This window comes from Lutra lutra, chromosome 3, assembly GCF_902655055.1.
Source record: "Lutra lutra chromosome 3, mLutLut1.2, whole genome shotgun sequence".
Taxonomy (NCBI): Eukaryota; Metazoa; Chordata; class Mammalia; order Carnivora; family Mustelidae; genus Lutra; species Lutra lutra.
The window spans coordinates 116931810-116938859 of record NC_062280.1 but is presented as its reverse complement, the minus strand read 5'-3'; the positions used below and the strand labels follow the sequence as shown (position 1 = coordinate 116938859).

Genomic DNA, 7050 nt, shown 5'->3' with positions numbered 1-7050 from the left:
TGCAGGTGTTTCACACTCTCATCTGCAACTGATATTGCCATGGCATCATTTTTATCCAAACTTATAGACATGTGATGCTATCTCATCATAGGTCTCACTGGTATTTCCCTATCAGTGGTAATGTTGAACACCTTAGCATGTGCTTATGGATCACCCATTTATCTTCTTTGTGAAGCGGCTGTCCAAACCCTGTTTTTAATTGTGACCTTATTTTCATATTGTTATGAGTTTCTTCCCTCCTCAAGGGTAAAAAAGAAAAGAAAAGAAGAAAGAAAAAGACAAAATGAAAGGACACCTGGGTGGCTGCATCCTTTAAGTAACTGATCCTTGATTTTGGCTTAGGTCCTGATCTCAAGGTCATGAGATCAAACCCCGCTTTGGGCTGCCTGCTGGCCATGGAGCCTGCTTGGGATTCTCTCTCCCTTTTCCTCTGTGCCTCTTCAGTTGCCTGCTCTCTCTCTTTCTCCTCTCTCTCTCTCTCACAAACAAACAAAACCACAAAACTTTATGAATTTTGAGCACCATTCCTTTGCAAAAAGGTATGTTTTGCATTTTCTTCCAGTAGGTTATAGTTTGTCCTTTAATTTTCAAAAACATTTTGAAGGAAGAAATGTTCACTTGGATGAAGAATAATTTACCATGTTTTCCTTTGTGATTCATACCTGTTGTGATTCATTCATTTCCTTTCCAGAAAATCCTCACTTAACTCAAGGGTGCAAAAATCTTTCTTAAAATGTTCCTCAAAAAATCTTAGATTTTTGCATTTACTTTTATGTCTGTTATGTACTTTATGTTAATTTTTGAATGTGGTACAAGATAGGAGTTGAGGTAGGATTTTGTTTTGTTTTATGTTTTGCTTATGGATGTCCAATAGCTCCAGCCTTATTTGTTGAAAATACCTTCTTTTCTCTATTTGACTACCTTGGCTTCTTTAACTGATCATATACATGTGTATGTGTACATATGTACACATTTTTGGACTCTTTCATTCTCTTGACCTAGGAGTCTACGCTTTTGCCAATACTAAACTCACTCGAATATAGTCTTAAAATTATGTAGTGTGATTCCTCCTCTAACACTGTTTCCTCCTTCTTCTCTTTCTCCTTTTTCTTTTTCTAATGGCTACTCTAGTTCCTTTGCTTCTCTATATACATTTTTTTTACTTTTCAAAGATCAATTTATTTAGAATTATGAATATTAAGAATAAAGGATTTATGCATTTCTTAATTAATGTAACAATTTAGCTAAGTGTAAACTCTGCACTAAAGTTCTATAGTGACACAGTACCAACAAAAAATATGGAAGCATTTTTAAACTGTACAAAAATTTCAAATGGAAAATAATCTCACTTCAGTTTTTGTTTGTTTGTTTACTTGTTTGTTTTTTGAAATACAGAGATCACAAGTAGGCAAAGAGGCAGTGGGGGAGGGGGGAAGCAGGCTCCCTGATGAGAACAATTTTAATGTATTTTGACTTTATATTATACTATCTTGAAACAAAGAAAATCCCAAATACACACTTTTTACAAGATTAACATTTCAGGCAGGGTTTTTTCTTTAAAAAACCAAGAAAACAAAATATAAACCTTGTTTTCTGCATTTCACAGCACTGGTTATTATATGTGTTTTCCCTATAAAATCTTTTGACTTATAAAATGTGGACGTTTGGATTTTAACCAGTCATCTGGTTCAAAAGTTGTGCAAATAAACAAGATGTGAAAATAATGTGTTACCAGTCTTTTCAAATAAGTCTCATAACAATCGCACCTTTTGCCCTGAATTGATGGGAAAACTCAGGCTAAATCCACTTGCTGAAATGCAGTGCTTTGCAAGTAATTAATTTTTCTCCTGCTCCTTTCTTTTCTTTCAACAGACAAACAACAAAGGTTTCTTTTATAAATTATGATAAATTAAAATATTTATGATTATAAAATGATCTCTAGAGCAACGGCACCAGCAGGTATCCATCCCACATACTTGTCAAGGCTGCATCTCCCTGGGCTGTTCTGGTTGATTCCTCCACAAGTAACTTCCTGCCTCTGGAGGGTGCTCTTTTCCAGAGCCTGCAGGGAGAAGAGCTGACCTGCTGGCACTAAAACCCTCAGGACATAGCTCCCCACAGGAGGCTCGTGTCTGGGCTCACAGACCCCAGAAACAGCTGTCTGCACCTGTCGGCTGATTTCATGCATGTTGAAAAAGGGGTCAGCACACTCTTCCATGAAAGCATCTTAGTTTCAGACAGTTTTGGCTGAAAAATACTTGCCAGTAAACATGTAACATAAGTGATGCTACTGCAGCTGAATCATAGGAAGAAAAATAAATAGAATGCTGGTCAGCAGTGGTGGTTCAAGAAGCATGACAGTATGTTCGTTCCAATGTCTTCACTGGAGGTGTACAGTTCCCTTGTTTTCCAGCACGTGGGTCTTTTGGTGATGGAAGCCAAAGTGAGGGGATGTTAGTGTCCTGTGTGGCTGGAACAGGGAAGGCTGCTTCTCAGTCTCTCTTGGTGTCCTTGGCAGAGAAGGCCTGCAGGCTTCCCATCTGGTTCAGGCCACTCTGAATGTGTGAAACATGGATTTCTACATTATTGGGAAAGCAACTGATAGTAGAAGCACCTATTGTACTCTTGATATCATTTAAAGAATCTGTAAGTGATTTGAACTCAAAGGAATTCAACTCTCCTCCTTCTGCCAGATGCTTAATTTGTAATAAAATAGGAGTGAGCTGAAGATTAAATCTGTCAGAATTTCATTCTCAACACAGAGCCATCTAGGGGAGGTGCTGGCTGCCGAACAAGCTCCTGGGCTTCCTCCTCACACCTCCGTCTCCTATCTGTGGGTTGGTCCTCAGGATGCCTGCCCTGGTCTGGATGGAACGGGCTCATAGCAGTGCTGCACTTCATGCAAAACTTTGTTGAGGTCCTTGTTGAGTTGCTCAAGCTCCAGAATGATGGTTGCATAACTCCGCCGAAATTCAATGCCAATGGGCATGCAATAGGATTTCAATTTTTCTGCTTCTGTGGGCATTGCTCTTAAGTTTTTGATATGTTCCTTTTTAATCATGAGAATTTTTGACAAAGTGTTCACTTGGATGAGGAATTGTACTGGAAAACGACCTAGCGTTTCAGTGTCAGAGCCAGAAATCTTACTTCTCCACGGTGACTGTGCTAGTACAGGATCATTATCCGTAATTGGTGACTGGAGAGGAGGAGTGTAATGTAACCATGGTGGTGCCATAAAGAATCAAGAAGGCCCCTGTTTTTGTCAAAGGCAGCAACTGGCATCGTCTCATGCCGCTCATTACTAAGAACTTCATAGTCAGGGATGGTATGGGTGCCAAGCCCTGCCCTATCAAAAGTAACTCTATAAGGAAGATTAAAAGTATCCACAGCAACTATCTGTCCAGTGAAGAGACCATCATGAACACCATGTAATCGAGCTATAACTTTGGTTCCAATAAACAGGGGCAAAGGAATCTCATCTGGGAGATTTCGAACTGGGAAACATCTGCAACTTGCCTTTGTTGTAAGAGTCGTATTTTCTGTCGTTTCTGTTTTAATGCTGGTCTCTCTTCCTCAAAAAATGCACAAGAAAGTCTCCGTGGTTTTCCCATAAGTCGCCTGATAATTCCCCATTCTACGTTTGTAACTTTCTTGTTTTTAAGTTAGGAAAGGATTCCTTCAGAAAGACACAGAAGTCATCATCGCCTTCAAACAGTTGCTTATCTATAGTTGAATAGAACCATTCATATATGCACATTTATGTGCTTTGGGAAGCTTGAGTCGGTTATGTAATTGAAAACCAATCTTCTGTGAGGCCTTTCTTAACTGGTGTGGACATTGTTGCTGTAAATTTTGGTGGAACCATTGCAACTTTCCTGTTCCTATTGGGTGATCTTTATTTATCTGTCATCTTCAATGGAAAATAGTCAACTTCATTTTGAATTTCTGAAAGGCATCTCCACAGAGGAGCCCATATGCCTGTTTCCCAAACAGGTGTTTTTATTTTGTAAAGAGCTATACTTTTCATTCCATGTGTTAGATAAGCTTCCCTCTTTTAAACTGACAAGGGCTTTTGCTGAAGAGTTTTTGTCAGGCATCTGGTTGAGCTGCACCATCTGGAATGAGCCACCTCCATACATTTTGATACCAGCTTGTTGATGTCTACAAAGCAAAGAAGCAAATAAACAAAATAACTTGCTTGGAATCTTAAAATTTTTTTAGTATTATGTTCAATTATCCAACATTGTACATCATTAGTTTTTTTTTTAATTTTATTTTATTTTATTTTTTTTTAATTTTTTTTTATTTTTTTCAGCATAACAGTATTCATTATTTTTGCACCACACCCAGTGCTCCATGCAATCCGTGCCCTCTACAATACCCACCACCTGGTGCCCCCAACCTCCCACCCCCCACCCCTTCAAAATTCTCAGATCGTTTTTCAGAGTCCATAGTCTCTCATGGTTCACCTCCCCTTCCAATTTCCCTCAACTCCCTTCTCCTCTCCAACTCCCCTTGTCCTCCATGCTATTTGTTATGCTCCACAAATAAGTGAAACCATATAATAATTGACTCTCTCTGCTTGACTTATTTCACTCAGCATAATCTCTTCCAGTCCCGTCCATGTTGCTACAAAACTTGGGGATTCATCCTTTCTTTTTTTTTTTTTTTTTTTTTACAGCTTTATAAACATATATTTTTATCCCCAGGGGTACAGGTCTGCGAATCGCCAGGTTTACACACTTCACAACACTCACCATAGCACATACCCTCCCCGATATCCATAACCCCACCCCCTCTCCCAACACCCTCCCCCCATCAACCCTCAGTTTGTTTTGTGAAATTAAGAGTCACTTATGGTTTGTCTCCCTCCCAATCCCATCTTGTTTCATTTACTCTTCTCCTACCCCCTTGACCCCCCATGTTGCATCTCCTCTCCCTCATATCAAGGAGATCATATGATAGTTGTCTTTCTCCGATTGACTTATTTCGCTAAGCATGATACCCTCTAGTTCCATCCACGTCATCGCAAATGGCAAGATTTCATTTCTTTTGATGGCTGCATAGTATTCCATTGTGTATATATACCACATCTTCTTTATCCATTCGTCTGTTGATGGACATCTAGGTTCTTTCCATAGTTTGGCTATTGTAGACATTGCTGCTATAAACATTCGGGTGCACGTGCCCCTTCGGATCACTATGTTTGTATCTTTAGGGTAAATACCCAGCAGTGCAATTGCTGGGTCGTAGGGTAGTTCTATTTTCAACATTTTGAGGAACTTCCATGCTGTTTTCCAGAGTGGTTGCACCAGCTTGCATTCCCACCAACAGTGTAGGAGGGTTCCCCTTTCTCCGCATCCTTGCCAGCATCTGTCATTTCCTGACTTGTTAATTTTAGCCATTCTGACTGGTGTGAGGTGATATCTCACGGTGGTTTTGATTTGTATTTCCCTGATGCCGAGTGATATGGAGCACTTTTTCATGTGTCTGTTGGCCATCTGGATGTCTTCTTTGCAGAAATGTCTGTTCATGTCCTCTGCCCATTTCTTGATTGGATTATTTGTTCTTTGGGTGTTGAGTTTGCTAAGTTCTTTATAGATTTTGGACACTAGCCCTTTATCTGATATGTCATTTGCAAATATCTTCTCCCATTCTGTCAGTTGTCTTTTGGTTTTGTTCACTGTTTCCTTTGCTGTGCAAAAGCTTTTGATCTTGATAAAATCCCAAAAGTTCATTTTTGCCCTTGCTTCCCTTGCCTTTGGTGATGTTCCTAGGAAGATGTTGCTGCGGCTGACGTCGAAGAGGTTGCTGCCTGTGTTTTCCTCGAGGATTTTGATGGATTCCTTTCTCACATTGAGATCCTTTATCCATTTTGAGTCTATTTTCGTGTGTGGTGTAAGGAAATGATCCAATTTCATTTTTCTGCATGTGGCTGTCCAATTTTCCCAACACCATTTATTGAAGAGGCTGTCTTTTTTCCATTGGACATTCTTTCCTGCTTTGTCGAAGATGAGTTGACCATAGAGTTGAGGGTCCATTTCTGGGCTCTCTATTCTGTTCCATTGATCTATGTGTCTGTTTTTGTGCCAGTACCATGCTGTCTTGATGATGACAGCTTTGTAATAGAGCTTGAAGTCCGGAATTGTGATGCCACCAACTTTGGCTTTCTTTTTCAATATTCCTTTGGCTATTCGAGGTCTTTTCTGGTTCCATATAAATTTTAGGATTATTTGTTCCATTTCTTTGAAAAAAATGGATGGTACTTTGATAGGAATTGCATTAAATGTGTAGATTGCTTGAGGTAGCATAGACATTTTCACAATATTTATTCTTCCAATCCAGGAGCATGGAACATTTTTCCATTTCTTTGTGTCTTCCTCAATTTCTTTCATGAGTACTTTATAGTTTTCTGTGTATAGATTCTTAGTCTCTTTGGTTAGGTTTATTCCTAGGTATCTTATAGTTTGGGGTGCAATTGTAAATGGGATGGACTCCTCAATTTCTTTTTCTTCTGTCTTGTTGTTGGTGTAGAGAAATGCAACTGATTTCTGTGCATTGATTTTATATCCTGACACTTGACTGAATTCCTGTACAAGTCCTAGCAGTTTTGGAGTGGAGTCTTTTGGGTTTTCCACATATAGTATCATATCATCTGCAAAGAGTGATAGTTTGACTTCTTCTTTGCCGATTTGGATGCCTTTAATTTACTTTTGTTTTCTGATTGCTGAGGCTAGGACTTCTAGTACTATGTTGAATAGCAGTGGTGATAACGGACATCCCTGTCGTGTTCCTGACCTTAGCGGAAAAGCTTTCAGGTTTTCTCCATTGAGAATGATATTTGCAGTGGGTTTTTCATAGATGGCTTTGATACTATTGAGGTATGTGCCCTCTATCCCTACACTTTGAAGAGTTTTGATCAGGAAGGGATGCTGTACTTTGTCAAATGCTTTTTCAGCATCTATGGAGAGTATCATATGGTTCTTGTTCTTTCTTTTATTAATGTGTTGTATCACATTGATTGATTTGCGGATGTTGAACCAACCTTGC

General features: G+C 39.3%; 1 pseudogene; it reads right to left on the bottom strand.

Annotated features, from left to right (window-relative positions):
* Positions 1-2492: 2492 nt before the first annotated feature.
* LOC125095826 (protein lin-9 homolog) lies at positions 2493-4121 on the bottom strand (annotated as a pseudogene).
* Between the last annotated feature and the right edge of the window lie 2929 nt (positions 4122-7050).